This window comes from Pelophylax lessonae (genome assembly GCF_965119305.1).
Source record: "Pelophylax lessonae genome assembly, chromosome: 8".
NCBI lineage: Eukaryota > Metazoa > Chordata > Amphibia > Anura > Ranidae > Pelophylax > Pelophylax lessonae.
In genome coordinates this window covers 92,322,389-92,344,941 of record NC_138775.1, presented here as the reverse complement: position 1 = coordinate 92,344,941, position 22,553 = coordinate 92,322,389, and positions in this window count along the sequence as shown.

Sequence of the window (22,553 nt, the reverse complement as noted above, 5' to 3'; positions counted from 1 at the left end):
AGACGATATCCTACTGTCTCGGTGCATTGTGGGTTGTAGTATAAAAAGCCAGGAGCACATGTGCTCAAGGTCTTTGGCTGGTGAGCAGAGTTCCGGAAGGAGGGTGGCGGCTGCCTCCTCTTCTGGAGTGGTTGGTGTATGGTCACAGGCAGTCGGCCTGGTGAGCCAGAAGTGTGGAGCTGAACCCAGAGGTCCAGGAGAGTTGAGACACTGGAGAACCTGAAAATCAGTATCGTGAGTACAGGGGATCGTGTCTAAGGGCCTGACCAGGAAGGGGGCCACTCCGGAGTAGAGCAGTCAGAGGACGAGTGTCAGCTGGTGGATAGAAAAGGGGTACGAGGCAAATGCCCTGAAGATATGTGCTAAAGAACATTACTTCAGATTCATCTAGTGAGAAGATGAAGCTGCTGCCTTGCCGCATTCTCAGCTAGAAGTCCTCAGCATTGTGAATAATTCAAGTGTTGGAGTATCCAACTCATCCCTTCTCCCATCCCCATCAGTGGTGGAGCCAGAGGGTTAGCTGGGGTGGCAATTGACACCCCAGAAAAAGTCCCTGCCACCCCTGTTGCCACCCCGATCCTGGACAGGTGCATGGCTGGCAGCGGAGGAATCACAGGCAGTGGTGGGATCAGCCGGTTCGCAGAACCGGCTGATCCCTCTAAGCTGGCGGCCAGGGTCAGGGAGCAGCAGAGCAGTGCGTCCCGAGGCCGAGCCCGCCCATTCTGTGACAATAGCAAATGAAAATTCGCTATTGTCACATGGATCCTCCTCCGGCCAATCAGGGAGCGGGTCCTCCCGCTTCCTGATTGGCCGAATGGCAAACGCCGTGCCATTGGTCGAGGAGGCGCCGGCGGGAGGACTGAGAAGATGCAGGGAGCCGCGGACCGATGAGAAGCTGCTGTGATGACCGTCCGTCCGTGAGGTAAGTAAGCCGGTCTCACGGGGGGGGGGGGGGACGCTGGCACTCTGCAATGATTGCGGGCAAATGCTGTGGCTGTGGCACTCTGCAATAATCATTGGGGGCATTGCTGTCTCACTCTGCAATAATCACTGGGGGCAAGGCTGTGGCACTCTGCAATAATCATTGGGGGCAAGGCTGTGGCACTCTGCAATAATCATTGAGGGAATTACTGTCTCACTCTGCAATAATAATTGGGGGCATTACTGTCTCACTCTGCAATAATAATTGGGGGCATTACTGTCTCACTCTGCAATAATAATTGGGGGCACTACTGTGGCACTCTGCAATAATCATTGGGGGCATTACTGTCTCACTCTGCAATAATCATTGGGGGCATTACTGTTTCACTCTGCAATAATAATTGGGGGCATTACTGTGGCACTCTGCAATAATCATTGGGGGCAAGGCTGTGGCACTCTGCAATAATCATTGGGGGCATTGCTGTGGCACTCTGCAATAATCATTGGGGGCATTGCTGTCTCACTCTGCAATAATCATTGGGGGCATTACTGTCTCACTCTGCAATAATCATTGGGGGCAAGGCTGTGGCACTCTGCAATAATAATTGGGGGCATTACTGTCTCACTCTGCAATAATAATTGGGGGCATTACTGTCTCACTCTGCAATAATAATTGGGGGCATTACTGTCTCACTCTGCAATAATAATTGGGGGCATTACTGTGGCACTCTGCAATAATCATTGGGGGCATTACTGTCTCACTCTGCAATAATCATTGGGGGCATTACTGTCTCACTCTGCAATAATAATTGGGGGCATTACTGTGGCACTCTGCAATAATCATTGGGGGCATTGCTGTCTCACTCTGCAATAATCATTGGGGGCATTGCTGTCTCACTCTGCAATAATAATTGGGGGCATTACTGTCTCACTCTGCAATAATCATTGGGGGCATTACTGTCTCACTCTGCAATAATCATTGGGGGCATTACTGTCTCACTCTGCAATAATCATTGGGGGCATTACTGTCTCACTCTGCAATAATAATTGGGGGCATTACTGTGGCACTCTGCAATAATCATTGGGGGCATTGCTGTCTCACTCTGCAATAATCATTGGGGGCATTGCTGTCTCACTCTGCAATAATAATTGGGGGCACTACTGTGGCACTCTGCAATAATCATTGGGGGCATTACTGTCTCACTCTGCAATAATCATTGGGGGCATTACTGTCTCACTCTGCAATAATAATTGGGGGCATTACTGTGGCACTCTGCAATAATCATTGGGGGCAAGGCTGTGGCACTCTGCAATAATCATTGGGGGCATTGCTGTGGCACTCTGCAATAATCATTGGGGGCATTGCTGTCTCACTCTGCAATAATCATTGGGGGCATTACTGTCTCACTCTGCAATAATCATTGGGGGCAAGGCTGTGGCACTCTGCAATAATAATTGGGGGCATTACTGTCTCACTCTGCAATAATAATTGGGGGCATTACTGTCTCACTCTGCAATAATAATTGGGGGCATTACTGTCTCACTCTGCAATAATAATTGGGGGCATTACTGTGGCACTCTGCAATAATCATTGGGGGCATTACTGTCTCACTCTGCAATAATCATTGGGGGCATTACTGTCTCACTCTGCAATAATAATTGGGGGCATTACTGTGGCACTCTGCAATAATCATTGGGGGCATTGCTGTCTCACTCTGCAATAATCATTGGGGGCATTGCTGTCTCACTCTGCAATAATAATTGGGGGCATTACTGTCTCACTCTGCAATAATCATTGGGGGCATTACTGTCTCACTCTGCAATAATCATTGGGGGCATTACTGTCTCACTCTGCAATAATCATTGGGGGCATTACTGTCTCACTCTGCAATAATAATTGGGGGCATTACTGTGGCACTCTGCAATAATCATTGGGGGCATTGCTGTCTCACTCTGCAATAATCATTGGGGGCATTGCTGTCTCACTCTGCAATAATAATTGGGGGCACTACTGTGGCACTCTGCAATAATCATTGGGGGCATTACTGTCTCACTCTGTAATAATCATTGGGGGCATTACTGTCTCACTCTGCAATAATAATTGGGGGCATTACTGTGGCACTCTGCAATAATCATTGGGGGCAAGGCTGTGGCACTCTGCAATAATCATTGGGGGCATTGCTGTGGCACTCTGCAATAATCATTGGGGGCATTGCTGTCTCACTCTGCAATAATCATTGGGGGCATTACTGTCTCACTCTGCAATAATCATTGGGGGCAAGGCTGTGGCACTCTGCAATAATAATTGGGGGCATTACTGTCTCACTCTGCAATAATAATTGGGGGCATTACTGTCTCACTCTGCAATAATAATTGGGGGCATTACTGTGGCACTCTGCAATAATCATTGGGGGCATTACTGTCTCACTCTGCAATAATCATTGGGGGCATTACTGTCTCACTCTGCAATAATAATTGGGGGCATTACTGTGGCACTCTGCAATAATCATTGGGGGCAAGGCTGTGGCACTCTGCAATAATCATTGGGGGCAAGGCTGTGGCACTCTGCAATAATCATTGGGGGCAAGGCTGTGGCACTCTGCAATAATCATTGGGGGCAAGGCTGTGGCACTCTGCAATAATCATTGGGGGCATTGCTGTGGCACTCTGCAATAATCATTGGGGGCATTGCTGTCTCACTCTGCAATAATAATTGGGGGCATTACTGTGGCACTCTGCAATAATCATTGGGGGCAAGGCTGTGGCACTCTGCAATAATCATTGGGGGCAAGGCTGTGGCACTCTGCAATAATCATTGGGGGCAAGGCTGTGGCACTCTGCAATAATCATTGGGGGCAAGGCTGTGGCACTCTGCAATAATCATTGGGGGCATTGCTGTGGCACTCTGCAATAATCATTGGGGGCATTGCTGTGGCACTCTGCAATAATCATTGGGGGCATTGCTGTGGCACACTGCAATAATCATTGGGGGCATTACTGTGGCACTCTGCAATAATCATTGGGGGCAAGGCTGTGGCACTCTGCAATAATCATTGGGGGCATTGCTGTCTCACTCTGCAATAATAATTGGGGGCATTATTGTGGCACTCTGCAATAATCATTGGGGGCAAGGCTGTGGCACTCTGCAATAATCATTGGGGGCAAGGCTGTGGCACTCTGCAATAATCATTGGGGGCAAGGCTGTGGCACTCTGCAATAATCATTGGGGGCAAGGCTGTGGCACTCTGCAATAATCATTGGGGGCATTGCTGTGGCACTCTGCAATAATCATTGGGGGCATTGCTGTGGCACTCTGCAATAATCATTGGGGGCAAACCTGTATCATGTCTTTACTAGTAATGGCAGCGATCAGCGATTATTAGAGGGACTGCGACATTACGGTGGACGAATCTGACACTAAATTACACTTTGTATATTGACCCCCCAAAATAATACCTAGCCACCTCTTTGCCACCCCTGTTTTAAAATTCTAGCTCCGCCACTGATCCCCATCTAAAATAAAAAAAACAAAAACAACAACCCCTAGACTGTTCATTAACTAAGCCAGAAAAGTAAAGTGTTAAGATTCTGCATGCAGTTGCTATCGGTAACCCAGGGGGACCTGAAAGGTGAGAAATTCAGCAGCCCTCAAGGGGCAGTGCTACATAAATATTTTCATATAGGTTCCTGAAAATACTAATTAATAGAGATTCCATATAATTGGTCAAACAATCAATCCAAATACGTTCCGCATACTCCAAAAAGGTGCTCAGTGCAAAGTTCATAAAAATGAATGTGTTCACTCAGGTATGCACCGCAACTCACAAGCTGCTTACCAGATTATAAAACCTCAAAGAAGGAGGCCTGGCCGCACTTTGTGAGAGAACCCACAGGGATGGATGATGACCCCAGGTGTCAGACAGAACTCATCCCACTGGCCGTAACAATCAACATGGTACATAAAGTTAAATATTGGGCAAGAAGAAGAAAGTATCTCGTAGTGTAATAGTTATTAAATTTAGCATTTTTTAAAGTTAAAAGTACTTCCAAGCAGAGGCAGATAAATCGCATAGAAATATGCGTGATTCCCGATCTACACTTCGGCGGACATGATGACACCATCGCTGTAGCTCTTTCTGATGGGCTTCGTCCTATAGGACATTGGCACTGGGGCAACAGAGTATATTCGGAAGTATATCTGAATTTATACTACCTTCTCAGAATACCTGAACAGCAGCTGCATCTCGGTTAACATTGTTTAGCTAACAATATTTTGCCCCGCTCCTCTGATTTTCAAGTGATAGATGTTGGGTGGAGGGGCCAAAAGGGCCATACATTGAGCGGTTCAGCAGGAACCAAACCAAATTCGAACAGTTTGTAGCCAGCTTCAAAGAAGACCCGCAGACCCTAGGAATAGGTAAACAAATGCTCAGACTGGTTGGAGACTAGCAGCAAACAAAATAAATTTAATTTAACACAGCAGCATAGGGCAAAGTCACTGTTGTAGTTTTGTCTCCAGATATTCACCAGATTTTGGAACCCCTTCCCAGCACCTTTCTCAGGTTCTCCTTTTAGAATAGATTAAGGAGATGTGCATTAGTGATGGACGAACATCGGCCGGGGCGGTTCGCGAACGTCAGCCGCAAATTTTCTCAAAAGTCTGCGAACCGCGAGTTCGCGGCGGGCCTCATTGACTTTAATGGGAGGCGAACTTTAAAACCTTTAGGTCATATTTGCAGCCACAAAAGACTTACTAGCTGTGCACAAATAGTCCCAGCACATGGGCAATGTCATAACAGAAGTATTGCAATTGGAAAAGTTGCCCTAAAATTCTTTTTTTTTTTTTTTTTTACAGCAACATTTTTTTTTTTTTTTCATAAATCAGCCAGAACTGACAGCAGCCGGTAAATATATGTCAAATATATATAGGGTCCATTCACACATCTGTAAAATGGGTCCGCATCCATTCCACAATTTGGCGGAACCTTTACAGACCCATTGATTTTCAATTTCAGTCTGAAAAATTAGGCATTCACAGGATAATGAAGTAAGTGTCGGCCATTCCAGGCCCCAAAAATTAGCCCACATGCGTTTACCTGACAGCTAAAAATGTTGTATTTTGTGGCTGAAGGTACATTAGGCATTCACAGGATACAGAAATAAGTTTCGGCCAGTATTGGCCCCAAAAATTAGCCCACATGGGTTTACTTGACAGCTAAGAATGTTGTATTATGTGGCTGAAGGTACATTAGGCATTCACAGGATACAGAAGTAAGTGTCGGTCAGTATTGGCCCCAAAAATTAGCCCACATTGGTTTACCTGACAGCTAAGAACGTTGTATTCTGTGGCTGAAGGTACATTAGGCATTCACAGGATACAGAAGTAAGTGTCGGTCAGTATTGGCCCCAAAAATTAGCCCACATGGGTTTACTTGACAGCTAAGAACGTAGTATTTGGTGGCTGGAGGTACATTAGGCATTCACAGGATACAGAAGTAAGTGTCGGCCAGTATAGGCCCCAAAAACTAGCCCACATGGGTTTACCTGACAGCTAAGAACGTAGTATTTGGTGGCTGGAGGTACATTAGGCATTCACAGGATACAGAAGTAAGTGTCGGCCTGTATAGGCCCCAAAAATTAGCCCACATGGGTTTACCTGACAGCAAAGAATGTAGTATTTGGTGGCAGGAGGGAGGAACATTAGGCATTCACAGGATACAGAAGTAAGTGTCGGCCAGTATTGGCCCCAAAAATTAGCCCACATGGGTTTACCTGACAGCTAAGAACGTTGTATTCTGTGGCTGAAGGTACATTAGGCATTTACAGGATACAGAAGTAAGTGTCGGCCAGTATTGGCCCCAAAAATTAGCCCACATGGGTTTACCTGACAGCTAAGAATGTTGTATTCTGTGGCTGAAGGTACATTAGGCATTCATAGGATACAGAAGTAAGTGACGGCCAATATTGGCCCCAAAAATTAGCCCACATGGGTTTACCTGACAGCTAAGAACGTTGTATTCTGTGGCTGGAGGTACATTAGGCATTCACAGAAAAAATAGTTGTCGGCCCTGAAAGGCCCCAAAAATTTGGCATTCAATGGACATGAATTGCCTTTTATGCTGCTGTATTTAGCGAAGACAAGGACCAGGAATTGTTGTGGGTGGATGGCGTTCTGGCGGATATTTGTGGCCTGGCATGAGGAGTTTCAATGAAACATGGTCTACTGGTCACATGTGTTGAATTCCTCAGAGATCCATGCCTCATTAATTTTTATAAATGTGAGGTAGTCTACACTGTCATGAGCTAGGCGAGTGCGCTTATCGGTCACGATCCCCCCCTGCTGCGCTGAACGTCCTTTCGGACAGGACACTGGACGGGGGGCAAGCCAACATTTCCATTGCAAATTGTGCAAGCTCAGGCCAGAGGTCAAGCCTGCCCACCCAGTAGTGCAGGGGTTCATCACTCCTCAGAGCGTCCACATCGGCCGTTAACCCGATGTAGTCGGACACCTGTCGGTCTAGGCGTTCCCTGATGCTGGATCCGGAGTACAGCTGTCTATGGTTTGGCTGAAAGAAGGATCTCATATCTGAAGTGACCAAGACATCTTCAAACCGCCCTCCTCTTGGAGGCGCTGTTGGATTGCTACCCGCAACTGTCTCTCTGTGACTGGAAATTCCTCTGCCAGCGCACGCAAAGGCAGAATGCAGCATTTCCCGCAGCAAGGCCTGGAAGTGCTGCATTCTGACCGCCCTCTGTGATTGTGGTAACATTTCCGCCATTTTTTGTTTGTACCGGGGGTCTAAGTACGTTGCCACCCAGTACTGGTCCTTGGCCTTTATGCTTTTTATACGGGGGTCCCCCTTAAAACACTGCAGCATGAAGGCCCCCATTCGCACTAAACTGGAAGCGGTGTAGTGGCCTGCTTCCAGCTCATCATCCAGGATAGTGTCGTCCTCGTTCTCCTCCCCCTATCCATGGATAACACCAGGGATCCCAGAAAGGTTTAAAGCATGCTCTTCTTGCTCCTCCTCATCCCACCCAGCACCATCTTCCTCTGACTCCTCTTCAGACTCCTGCTGTTGACTTGTCTCAGATGGAGTAGCACCCACTGGGAATTCATCCAACATTGCGACTTCCTCATCTTCCTGCTCCTGCTTCCTGGGAGCGCCAGCTGTGACTGTACATGTTTGATGGCTCGCTCCTGATACATTTGCAGTCTGCTTTGTACCTCTTGTGCAATGCAAGTTCTGCCTGCCTCTCCTCCCTATCTGCCAGTCTGTCTCTCCCTCTGAACTCCCCTCCTCTTCCTCTCTTGTGGCCACCCACGTGACGTCCATAGACACGTCATCATCCACGTCACCTTCCCCACCACTAACATTCAAGATCTCGGAGTAGGCAGCAACAGCGGGGACCAACCTCCTTGGGCTGATCTGGGTACTGTCGTCAGACTGCTGAGTGGCGGCTGTTGCTACCTCCTCTTCCTGATCCGATGCCAACAATGGCTGCACATCGCAAATGTCTTGTGATGGATCGGAAAATAATTCCAATGACTCAAGCAGAGGGTATGTGGTGGTGGTGGTGTTTGTGGTGGTGTCTTTGGGGGTGCACACAGCAGAGAGTGAAGAGGGTGCATATAGAGAGGATGAGGAGGGTGCAGAAGAGGAAGGCTGAGTAAGCCACTCAACCAAGTCTGGTGCGTCCTTTGACGTAATCGAACGCACCTTCTTAAACTTCACACTTTGGCTCCGGCCTACTGCTCCTGCCCTACCCCTACCACCCCTGCGTAAGTGTCTGCCTCTTCCTCTGCCTGTCATGTTTTTAAATTACCCCGTGACAAAAGTCTCTAGAGAATCACAGTATGTCTGGAAAAAGGTATATAACACCCCACTTCAATCTGTGGTATTGGGGGGCCACAGATTTATCACACCAGTTCTACAAATAATTGGCCAGTAACTGTTGTCACTGTGTGTAGCACAGTTAACACAGCAAAATAGGCCACATTTTTGCAGGACTAAAATACAATCTTAGAAAAGTATACTGTTAAATAACACCCCACTTCAATTATGTGATATTGGGGGCCACAGTTTTATCACACCAGTTCTACAAATAATTGCCCAGTAACTGTTGTCACTGTGTGTAGCACAGTTAACACAGCAAAATAGGCCAAATTTTTGCAGGACTAAAATACACTCTTAGAGAAGTATAATGTTAAATAACACCCGACTTCAATATGTGGTATAAGGGGGCCACTGGTTTATCACACCAGTTGTTCAAAAAATTGGCCAGTGAGTTTGGCACTGTGTGTATCAGACTTAACGCAGCAAAAGAGGCAATATTGTTGCAGGACACAAATACACTTATGAAAGTATACTCAGATAACACCCCGCTTCAATATGTGGTATTGGGGGGCCATTGGTTTATCACACCAGTTGTTTAAAAAATTGGCCAGTGAGTTTGGCACTGTGTGTATCAGAGTTAACACAGCAAAAGAGGTAATATTGTTTCAGGACACAAATACACTTATGAAAGTATACTCAGATGACACCCCACTTCAATATGTGTTATTGGGGGGCCACTGGTTTATCACACCAGTTGTTAAAAAAAATGGTCAGGGAGTTTGGCAAGGTGTGTATCAGAGTTAACACAGCAAAAGAGGCAAAATTGTTGCAGGACACAAATACACTTATGAAAGTATACTCAGAGAACACCCCACTTCAATATGTGGTATTGGGGGGCCATTGGTTTATCACACCAGTTGTTCAAAAAATTGGCCAGGGAGTTTGGCACTGTGTGTATCAGAGTTAACACAGCAAAAGAGGCAATATTGTTGCAGGACACAAATACACTTAGGAAAGTATACTCAGATAACACCCCGCTTCAATCTGTGGTATTGGGGGGCCACTGGTTTATTACACCAGTTCTACAAATAATTGGCCAGTAACTGTTGTCACTGTGTGTAGCAGAGTTAACACAGCAAAAGAGGCCAAATTTTTACAGGACTAAAATACACTCTTAGAAATGTATACTGTTAAATAGCATCCCACTTCAATATGTGGTATTGGGGGGCCACTGGTCTATCACACCAGTTGTTCAAAAAATTGGCCAGTGAGTTTGGCACTGTGTGTATCAGACTTAACACAGCAATAGAGGCAATATTGTTGCAGGACACAAATACACTTGTAAAAGTATACTCAGATAACACCCCACTTCAATATGTGGTATTGGGGGGCCACTGGTCTATCACAGGAGTTGTTCAAAAAATTGGCCAGGGATCTTGGCACTGTGTGTATCAGACTTAACACAGCAAAAGAGGCAATATTGTTGCAGGACACAAATACACTTGTAAAAGTATACTCAGATAACACTCCGCTTCAATCTGTGGTATAGGGGGCCACAGGTTTATTACACCAGTTCTACAAATAATTGGCCAGTAACTGTTGTCACTGTGTGTAGCAGAGTTAAGACCGCAAAAGAGGCCACATTTTTGCAGGACTAAAATACACTTTTAGAACAGTATACTGTTAAATAACACCCACTTCAATATGTGGTATTGGGGGGCCACTGCTCTATCACACCAGTTGTTCAAAAAATTGGCCAGTGAGTTTGGCACTGTGTGTAGCAGAGTTAACACAGCAAAAGAGGCAATATTGTTGCAGGACACAAATACACTTGTAAAAGTATACTCAGATAACACCCCACTTCAATGTGTGGTATTGGGGGGCCACTGGTCTATAACACTAGTTATAATACATTAAAAGTGCTTTTGTCACTGTTTGTAGTATTGCTGCAGCAACGCTCAGTCACCACACCAGTCACAATGCTGCACAGTGCACAATACAAATCCACTATATTATGCTTTCTATATTACAAAGTACCGTGGATTACACCCCTATATAGTGCACTGCACACCAATACCAAAAAAATTGCAGCCCTTTAAATGACTTTTGTGGACATTAACAGAGCAATTTGTGTCACTGCAGATCTGTGACTAGAGCACACTGGATACCTGTCCCTAAACTGAACAGAAACTGCACACCAATGCCAAAAAAATGCAGCTCTTAAATGACTTTTGTGGACATTAACAGAGCGATTTGTGTCACTGCAGATCTGTCCTTAGAGCACAATGGATACCTGTCCCTAAACTTAACAGAAACTGCACACCAATACCAAAAACATTTCAGCCCTTTAAATGACTTTTGTTGACATTAACAGAGCGATTTGTGACTGCAGATCTGTCCCTGGAGCACACTGGATACCTGTCCCTAAACTGAAAAGAAACTGCACACCAATACCAAAAAAATTGCAGCCCTTTAAATTACTTTTGTGGACATTAACAGAGCCATTTGTGTCACTGCCGATCTCTAACTGTCCCTAAAGCACTGACTGGATACCTGTCCCTAAACTGAAAAGAGACTGTAGTAGACCTATACCGAAATACCAGCCCTAAAAAAGGACTTTTGTGGATCTTAACAGAGCTATTTGTGTCTGGCAATCTCTCCCTGATGAACACAGCAGACCTTTCCCTACGCCGACAAAAAGCAGAATGTGAAATGGCCGCCTGCTCTGGTCAATTTATAAGGTAGGGGGCATGTCCATGTGTTGAAATGTTTCAATTTTCTGTCCCATTCCACCTGACGGCTGTGTCATGGGTAAAAGTTCTCCCCAATGTAAACTAATATGGCCGCCGCAAACAACGCCATGTGTTCGCAAAATTGGCGGGTAGCGAACAAGCAAAATTTGCCGCAAACCGACCGCCGGGCGAACCGCAAGGCCATCTATAATGTGCATTGCCTTTGTTAACTAGGTTAACTAGGTTAACTGGGACTTTATGCAAAAATGTCCGTTGGCGCGTCTTGACGCCGCCTGAATGCCGACCAGCGCTTCCTGGCGTTTTGAAGATACTGTTATGCTGAACTTGTGCTGGAACTTCAACTTTAACTTGTTCGTTAACTCCAGATCCAGGACTGTAGAACACTTGACTCCTGACACTTAATTTAGCTCAAAAGTGACTGAATAGCTCCCTTCAGTCCTTCACTGACAAAGGTAGCTCCGTACACTGCACACTGTACACATTAGCTCTTCAGGGCCCAACCGCTGGCGCCCCCGCTACACTTCAGGGTCCTCTAACCAGGCACCCCCTCTAACACTTCAGGGTCCTCTGACTAGGCACCCCCTTTACAGCTAGCTGACTCCTGGATCCCTGGAACCTTCTCTGGAGTGGTCCCCTCTACACTTGGCAGACCCCTAGGGTCTCTCAGCAGACACACCTGGGAGACATGACAGCCCAGCTCAAATAATGGCCCTGCTGTTAGGCAGCCAAGGCCCACTATACTTTTACCTAGCACCTACCCTGTAGGGTGCTACGCAAGTACTTTCCATGGTATCCAGTGCTGTCTTCCTACAACCAAACATCTTCCGTGTTACCTTCAAAAGGAAGTAAAGCTTCCTCTGTAACTTGTACCTATAGGTAAGCCTATGATAAGGTATTGTAAATATCTCCTAAACATGCACAGTTTAGGAGATATTTACTTTGCATGCAGCCAGTGACATCACTGGCGCATGCACTCTGAAGGAATGGCCGCCCATGCCGTTCCTTCAGATCCCTGTGCCGTGAACATCGGCGCCCACGCACATGCATGGAAGTGACGTCATCGCGGCTCCAGGCAATCAGATGGCCGAAGGTCGCAAACCCGGAAGGCTGACTGGGTATAGATGGACACTGTGTCAGTGGTGAGCGGGCGGCGCTGTGGGGGCTTCGTTCTAAGGTAAGTATTTCATAATGAGTTTTTATGCGATGCATGCTATCTCATTACGCCTTTGTCTTTCAGGTGGTTATTTTTTAAAACATTTTTTGGGAGGTTTACAATCTTTTTCAGTTCCCTGCCGCCATCTTGAATTCGGGAGCCACCTCTAACTTCCTAAATAATAACAGCCAGCTCCCCACCGCACATGTGTGAGATGCATGGATTGGAAGAGACTGTCCCGAAGCCTCCTGGGATGAATAACTTATTCCAGGAAGCTGCATGCTGGAGGGGGATGGGGGCAGGGCTGCTGTTAGAAATCACAAGGCTTCATACAGCTTACCTGACAGGGCCCCCCTCCAAAATATCAAAATTATATTTTCACTAAATAAATATAAGTGGTCTAGAATTGTAAATGTACAGTAACCAGCAACAAGGAAAAATACAACTGAAATGAAGGCATACAAAATAAATGTTTTGGGGCTATGCTTTATGCAAGAATACTGATAACACCATAGAAAATGCAGCCTATACAAAAAGCTAACCAGTATTGACTGGATAATTGAAGATGTATCCACGATACTGGTGTCAAATACAATTTTTCAAAGATAGCATTTTAGTTATTTTTTTATTTTTATAACTTTTTTCACATTTCAGAACTATTCCTCCTTTATTAACCAGTGAGATGAGATCAGATGAGATGAGAGGCAATATACGTATATTCTAAAATTTGGCTCAGAAACTCCAATTTTGATATGAGGGTCAGTGCTGAGCTGTTACATTTTTTTATTGCATTTCATCTTATAGGTTTTCAGGGAAAGTCACAACCACATCTATCCTTTAGGTGGTTAATACCCCCACCCATCATGGTTGCTACTATACATCTTTCCATAGTTGCTGGTACAGTGAGTAATCAAGGAAGGAAAAAAATAGTTAAGACACAGCAATGGAGTCATTGGCTCCCGCTGCTGTTAATCAATCAGAAGAGAGAAGGGGCGATGCTGAATGGCAGCTCCATATCTAAATAGACACACATAGCTTCAGCTCGGCTTAGGTGCCCCCATAGCAAGCTGCTTGCTGTGGGGGCACCTGACAGGGTGGAATCCACCCACTGGCCATCCCACAAGTCCTTCAGTGCACCCACTTTTATTTTAACACTCTTACAACTTAAGACATTTAAAAATGAATCCAAGCCAGCAAAGAGACATCCCCATATATTTAGGAAAGAGACATCCCAATCCAGCAAGAGACAGCCTCATATATTCAGCAAAGAGACATCTCAATCCAGTAAAGGGACGGCCTCATATATTCAGCAAAGAGACATTACAATCCAACAAAGAGATGGCCCCATATATTCAGCAAAGGAACATCCCAATCCAGTAAAGAGATGGCCTCATATATTTAGCAAAGGCACATCCCAATCCAGTAAAGAGACGGCCTCATATTTTTAGCAAAGAGACATTCCGATCCAGCAAAGAGACAGCCTCATATTTTCAGCAAAGAGACAGCGCATACAGCAAAGAGATATCCCTTCAGCTGCATCGGCTTACTCTGCAGCCACCCTGTTTTAGCTATTGCTAGTTACTACAGCAGCAACAACTGGGTCTCATTGGTTCATTGGTTGGGGTCTTGGCAGCCGGGCCCCTCGGAATGCCTGGGCCCATAACATGTGTATGGGTTGACCCCCCCACCCCGACCCCCCGATGGCTGCCCTGGACAGGAGTGACTGACCAGGGGCACAGAAGAGGGACCCAAGAAGAGGAGGATCTGGGCTGCTCTGTGCAAAACCAACTGCACAGAGGAGGTAAGTATAACATGTTTATTATTTAAAAAAAAACAGACTTTACAATCTCTTTTAAATCACACTTCTCCCTTATTTATGTAAGTACAGACAGTTGCCTGTAAAAAAAACAATAATAAATCAATGTCCTTTAATTCCTCAAACAATACATGCCCACAAATCTAACAGATGCGTGGAGAACCAATTCAGCCTTGCTGATCCTAACATCTGTCACCTCAGCTCTGGTCCCCAAGCAGCTAGTCCATTCTAGGAGCCATCAGGAATTTTAAAGAGCTAAAAACATTGAACTGTACCCTTAACATGAATTATTTATTAGCTTTTCAAGGTGTACACTCCAGGGCTGTCATCTGGATCATGACTATACTATGCAGGGATTCACTTGAACCTGAAATAAACATACAAGATGGGAGTTCAGACTTTTCAGACTTCAATGGTTGCTTAGGTAACAGACTTGCTGAGTCTAACATAGGGAAGGACACCTCTAGAGCCTGACTTCTATTGTTAATTACTTTCAAATAATAACAGGGACAAGGAGCAGAATCAGTTGGGATCAAAAAACATTTACCTCCTGCAGTCCTTTCCAAAGATTCTTTCTGGAAATCTCCTTTAAGGCTCATTTACTTCCACTGACTACAATACAACGGGCTGAAAAAAATGGCATTGGCTTTCATTTGTAGTTTTACTTTATGTGCGTAAACTGCTTTTATTCCATTGATAGACACGCACACATACCTAGGTACAAAGCACGGCTTACTATACTTTGCAGTTTCCAGGGATACATCAGATAGACTGAAGATTTGCTCTAATAAAACTTAAAATAACAGTCTTTTTACAAATAAAGAATTTCATGTCCAAGGAAATCAGAAATGAATAAAGGAGAAATCAGTAACTTTAAAATGACACAAATTATTGGGGACGGGTTCTAGATCTAACACTATGTGCAACTTGATGTCAACTGACAGGTATGATCAGATACTTAGTAATACAGCTTTGTAATGTAAACATGTTCTTAATAGTTGATTCATTTTTCATTTTGTGCTAATGGTGTTATAGTTCCCAATGACCCCAAATGCACATGTACGCAACCACAACCACATATAGCATTTGAAGTGGAACTGAATTAAAATAGCGAGATTTGCTATGTCATAGGGGACATTTAGAAGTGTATTTTACTGTATGTCTGGATTTCCTTCTGAAAAATAGCAGCACACTTCCTGGAATGTAAAAGTGCCTCGGCACTTATTTCATACAGTCTCATAGCTGTAAATCTGCAGTATAAAATAAAGCGTTTGATACCATAAGAAAAAAAAAAAAAAAAACCCAGATCCTGTTCCCTTAACCACTTCCATACAGAGCAGTTACACCCCCTTCCTGCCCAGACCAAGTTTCAGCTTTCTTGGCGCTCTCACAATTTGAATGATAATTACTCAGTCATGCAACGCTGTACCCAATCAAATTTTTATCATTTTTTTCACACAAATGGAGCTTTCTTTTGGTGGTATTTAATCACCACTGGGTTTTTTATTTTTTGCAATATAAGTGAAAAAAGAGCGAAAATTTTGAAAAAAACACATTTTGTTTTAGTTTCTATTATAAAATTTTGCAAATAAGTAATTTTTTTCATAAATTCGGGCCAAAATTTATGCTTATACATATCTTTGGTAAAAATAACCCAAATTTGTGGTTATTTAGTCTGTGTGAAAGTTATAGAGTCTACAAGCTATGGTGCCAATCACTGAAAATTGATCACACCTGATGTACCGACGGCCTATCTCATTTCTTGAGGCCCTGAAATGTCAGGACGGTACATATACCCCCCAAATGACCCCTTTTTGGAAAGTAGACATTCCAGGGTATTTAGTAAGAGGCATGGTGAGTTTTTTGAAGTTGTAATTTTTTCCCACAATTCTTGGGAAAATTAAGAAATATTTTTTTTTTTTTTTTTTACACAAAATTGTCATAATTACAAGTTATTTCTCACACACAATATATGCATACATGTAATTACACCCCAAAATACATTCTGCTACTCCTCCTGAGTATGGCGATACCACATGTGTGTGACTTTTACAGCCTGGCCACAAAGAAAGGCCAATATTCAAGGAGCACCGTCAGGTGTTCTAGCAGCATAAATTACACATATAATTTCCTAACGACCTATCACAATTTGAAGGCCCTGGAGCACCAGGACAATAGAATTCCCCACAAAATTACCCAATTTTGGAAAGCAAACACCAAAATATATATTCTATGAGGCATAATGAGTCTTTTGAACATGTCATTTTTTTCCACAAGTTTTAGGAAAATGTGGAAAGAAAATAAAAACGCATTTTTTTTACACAAAGTTGTCAATTTATAGGATATTTCTAACACAAGGCATGTACATAGCAAAAATGACACCCCAAAATACATTCAGCTACTCCTCCTAAAGAGCAATACCACATATGTGGGACTTTGTCACAGCATAGCCACATACAGAGGCCCAACATGCAAGGAGCACCGTCAGGCGTTCTAGGAGCATAAATTACACATATAATTTCATTACAACCAATCACACTTTTGAAGGCCCTGGAACCCCAGGACAATGGAAACCCCCACAAAATGACCCCATTTTGGAAAGCAAACACCCCAACACATAATCTAGGAGGCATGGGCTGCAGATAGGTACTCAGCTACTCTGATGGGCTGTAGACAGGTACTCAGGTACACTGATCGGCTTCAGAAAGGTACTCGGGTACTCTGATGAGCTTCAGAAAGGTACTCGGGTATTCTGATGGGCTAGAGACAGGTACTCGGGTAATCTGACGGGGTGCAGATAGGTACTCGGGCACTCTGGGCTGGAGACAGGTACTCGGGTACTCTGATGACAGGTACTCTGATGACAGGTACTCGGGTACTCCCATGACAGGTACTCAAAGTACCCTGAATACCTGTCATCAGAGTACCCGAATACCTGTCATCAGAGTACTTGAGTACCTGTCATCAGAGTACCCGAGTACCTGTCTCCATCCCATCAGAGTACCCGAGTACCTGTCACCAGCCCATTAGAGTACCGGAGTACCTGTCATCAGAATACACAAGTACCTGCCATCAGAGTACCCGAGTACCTGTCACCAGCCCATCAGAGTACCCGAGTACCTGTCATCAGAGTACCTGATGGGCTGGTGACAGGTACTCAGGTACTCTAATGACAGGTACTCTGGTACTCTGATGACAGGTACTCGGGTACTCTGATGACAGGTACTCGGGCACTCCGATGACAGGTACTCAAAGTACCCGAGTACCCGTCATCAGAGTACCCGAGTACCTGTCATCAGAGTACCCGAGTACCTGTCACCAGCCCATCAGAGTACCCGAGTACCTGTCATCAGAGTACCTGATGGGCTGGTGACAGGTACTCAGGTACTCTGATGGGCTGGTGACAGGTACTCGGGTACTTTGATGGGCAGGTGACAGGTACTTTGATGGGCTAGTGACAAGTCCTCTTTATTGGGGGGGGCAATCAGTGTGTTTTGGGGTGCACTGTAATTGGTAACTAGCTGCTACCACAATCTCCTCCTTACACAGGATCAGTGTGTGAGGAGGAGAACACGGTGACAGCTTACATAGTTACATAGTTACATAGTTAGTGAGGTTGAAAAAAGACATCAGCCCATCCAGTTCAACCTATGATGCGTGTGTGTGTTTGCTTTTAACCGTACATTGTATACCCCTGTATGTTGTGGTCTTTAAGGTGTCCATCTAATAGTTTTTTGAAACTATCAATGCTCCCTGCTGATACGACTGCTTGTGGAAGAGAATTCCACATCCTTACCGTTCTTACAGTGAAGAACCCCTTACGCACTTTAAGGTTAAACCGCCTTTCCTCTAGTTTTAGTGAGTGGCCACGTGTCTTATTGTATCTCCTTTCTCTGAATAGTTTGTTCCTTATGCTCGGGTCACCAGTACAGTATTTGTACATTGATATCATATCCCCCCTCAATCGTCTTTTCTCCAGAGAGAAAAGGTTCAGTGCTTGTAGTCTTTCCTCATAGCTGATGTCCTCCATTCCCCTAATTATTTTTGTTGCCCTTCTCTGGACTTTCTCCAGTTCCAGCACATCCTTCCTGAGGACCGGTGCCCAGAACTGGACAGCATACTCCAGATGTGGCCGGACCAGAGTCTTGTAGAGTGGGAGAATAATCTCTTTATTTCTGGAGTGAATCCCCTTTTTTATACATCCCAGTATTCTGTTGGCTTTGCTTGCGGCGGCTTGGCATTGCATGCCACTGCCAAGCTTGTTGTCTACCAGTACCCCTAAGTCCTTTTCCATCCTAGACTCACCCAGAGGTTCCCCCCCTAGTGAGTAGCTTGCTTTCTGGTTTCTGGCCCCCAAGTGCATTACTTTACATTTATCAACATTAAACCTCATCTGCCATGTAGTTGCCCACCCCGTTATTTTGTTCAGGTCTGCTTGCAAGGTTTCCACATCCTGCATAGAAGATATTGGCATGCCTAGTTTAGTATCATCTGCAAATACTGAGATTGTACTCGATATCCCCTCCTCTAGATCATTTATGAACAAATTAAACAGGATTGGTCCCAGGACAGAACCCTGGGGGACCCCACTTTCCACACCCGCCCAATCCGAGTACTCCCCATTAATCACCACCCTCTGTACTCTCCCCTGGAGCCAGTTCTCTATCCAGGTACTCACCTTCTGATCCATACCTACCTTCCTTAGTTTGTACAGTAATCGTTTGTGGGGAACGGTGTCAAAGGCCTTTGCAAAGTCCAGATACACCACATCCACAGGCTTACCTTTATCTAGGTGGCAGCTCACTTCATCGTAGAAGGTTAATAGATTGGTTTGGCACGAACGATTTTTCATGAATCCATGCTGATTACTTCTTATAATACCGTTTTCATTACTAAAGTCTTGTATGTGGTCCCTTAACATCCCCTCCAAAATTTTGCAGACTACAGATGTTAGGCTGACCGGCCTATAGTTACCCGGGATATATCTCGGCCCCTTCTTAAATATTGGTACCACGTTGGCTTTTTTCCAATCAGCTGGCACCATACCCGTCTGTAAACTATCCTTAAAGATCAAGAATAATGGTCTGGCAATCACCTGGCTGAGCTCATTAAGAACCCTCGGGTGCAAGCCATCCGGTCCCGGGGATTTATTTATGTTAAGTTTCTCTAGTTTAGCTCTAAGTCTATCTTCTGTTAACCATGGCGGCACTTCCTGAGGTGTATTATTTAGTTCGGCCTTACAAGCTGGGTTCGTGTAGCCCCCCGATTCTTTTGTGAAGACTGAAGAGAAGAAATGATTTAACACTTCCGCCTTTTCTCTGTCCTCAGTGGCCATATTTCCTTTATCATCTTTTATGGGGCCAATGTGTTCTGGCCTCGCTTTCTTACTGTTTATATACTTAAAGAACTTCTTGGGGTTCTTTTTACTCTCCTCCGCTATATGTCTCTCGTGTTCTATTTTAGCCGCCCTGATTTCATCTTTACATTTCTTATTACACTCTTTGTAATGCTTAAATGCTGCCAATGACCCCTCAGTCTTGTATTTTTTGAAGGCCTTTTCTTTAGCACTAATATACATTTTTATGTTGGAGTTTAGCCACCCAGGGTTTATTTTTGCTCTTTTAAATTTATTTCCCTTTGGAATGTACTGGCCAATCCCCCTGTTTAGTATGCTCTTGAAGCACTCCCATTTTTCCTCCGTGTTCTTTGTTCCCAGGGTTCTATCCCAATTGATATTTTCTAGCAGCAAGCGCAGTTTAGGGAAATTGGCTCTTTTGAAATTCAGTGTCCTTATATTACCCCTCTGCTTCCTATTACTGTGATTAATACTGAAACTTATTGACCTATGGTCACTGTTTCCTAAGTTGTCCCGTATTTCTATATCCGTGATCAGGTCTGTATCGTTGGTAATCAGTAGGTCAAGTACCGCATTGTTTCTTGTCGGTGCATTCACCATCTGACCCATGAAATTGTCCTGCAAAACATTTAGGAACTGCCTAGCCTTGGCTGAGTGCGCGGTTCCTTCTGCCCAGTCTATATCTGGATAATTAAAGTCCCCCATTATAATGACATTTCCCATCCTTGCTGCCAATCCTATCTGTAAAAGGAGGTCCGCCTCACCCTCCTCCCTCTGGTTGGGGGGCCTATAGCATACGCCCAATATTACCTTCCCTGCTGTGCCTTCCCTTTGAAGCTCTACCCATAGGGATTCTGCCTCATCCATAGCTCCATTATTAATATCATCCCTCATATTTACCTGTATACTGTTCTTAATATACAGACATACCCCTCCCCCTTTTTTACCCTCTCTATCTCTGCGATAAAGGGAATACCCCTGAATGGTCGCCATCCAGTCATGAGAGCTGTCAAACCAAGTCTCAGTTATCCCCACAAAATCTAAGTCCTCCTCAAACATCAGCAGCTCCAGCTCTCCCATCTTGTTGGCCAGGCTTCTGGCATTGGTATACAAGCCTCGTAATTTTGATCGGTTACATTTATCCTCATTTGATGTTTTTAGGCTGCTCTCTTGGTTTTTCCCCATACCCACCCTGGGTTTAGGAGCTCCGAACACCCTACCGCTAATGCCCCCATTTCTGCCCTCTGAAACTTGCTTTCCACTGGCTAATTCTACATCTGTACCCTCCCCCCCATTCCCTAGTTTAAAAGCCCCTCTAACTTTTTGGCCATCCTCGCACCCAGTACGGCTGCACCCACCCCATTTAGGTGCAATCCGTCCCTACCAAAGAGCCGGTGACCGACTGAGAAGTCGGCCCAGTTCTCCAGGAACCCGAAACCCTCCTTCCTACACCAGCTCCTCAGCCACTCGTTAACTTCCCTAATCTCCCGCTGCCTCTCTGGTGTGGCTCGAGGTACAGGTAGTATTTCGGAAAATACTACCTTGGAGGTCCTAGTCCTCAACTTAGCGCCTAAGTCCCTGAAATCGTTTAGGACTCTCCATCTTCCTCTGCCTATGTCATTGGTACCCACGTGTACCATGACAGCTGGGTTTTCCCCAGCCCCACCCAATAATCTGTCCACCCGATCCGCGATGTGCCGATCCCGAGCGCCCGGCAAACAACAGACTGTTCGGCGCAAACGGTCTTTGTCACAGATTACACTGTCTGTCCTTCTAATAATTGAGTCCCCTACCACCAGCACCTGTCTTTCCTTTCCCTTTCTCCCAGCCTCACTGGAGGAGTTCTTCCCCTGGCAGCTAGGGGCGTCACTCTGCTCCAGCAATGCTGGTCCCTGACTGGTTTCCCCAACATCACACAACGGGGCGTATCTATTGGGGTGCTCCAGCCCAGGATCAGCCTCCTTGCCTTGTCCCCTTCTACCCCTCCTAACTGTCACCCCTCTACTCTGCTCTGATGCCTGCACCTCCAATACTCCGCCCACCTCTGTGCAGACCCCTGCCTGCACCTGACTGGTACGATCCTGGCTTTCCTCCGGTATGGACATCCGTCTCAGTGTTGCCAGCTGCTTCCCTAGATTCAGGACCTGAGCTTCCAGGGAAGCAACGTGCTTACATTTTGCGCATTTGTATTCGCCCTCGATCACATGTCTGAGGAACGCATACATATCACAAGATGTACACCGAGTCGCATCTCCACACCCGCCGGGCATTGTACCTACTAATCTAATCTAATGGGGATTCAGTGATTTAAGTCTATCCTATGTGGCTATTTCCTAGCTTCCTATCTCTACCTTCTCACCCTCTGGTACTCCGCTTCACTCACTTGACACTCAGTTGCACAACACTCACAATCTCACAGCCCGGTCAGTCTCACGACACTCCCAGTCGCACCACCCGGTCAGTCGCACAACACTCCTGTCGCACACACTCACAGTCTCCCAGCCCGATTTAGTTGCACCACACTCACAATCGCACAGCCGGTCAGTCGCACAACACTCTCAGTTGCAAGGACACTCACCAGTCGCAAGGATACTTACCAGTCGCAAGGATACTCACCAGTCGCACGGACACTCACCAGTCGCACGGACACTCATTAGTCGCACGGACACTCACCAGTCGCAAGGACACTCACCAGTCGCAAGGATACTCACCAGTC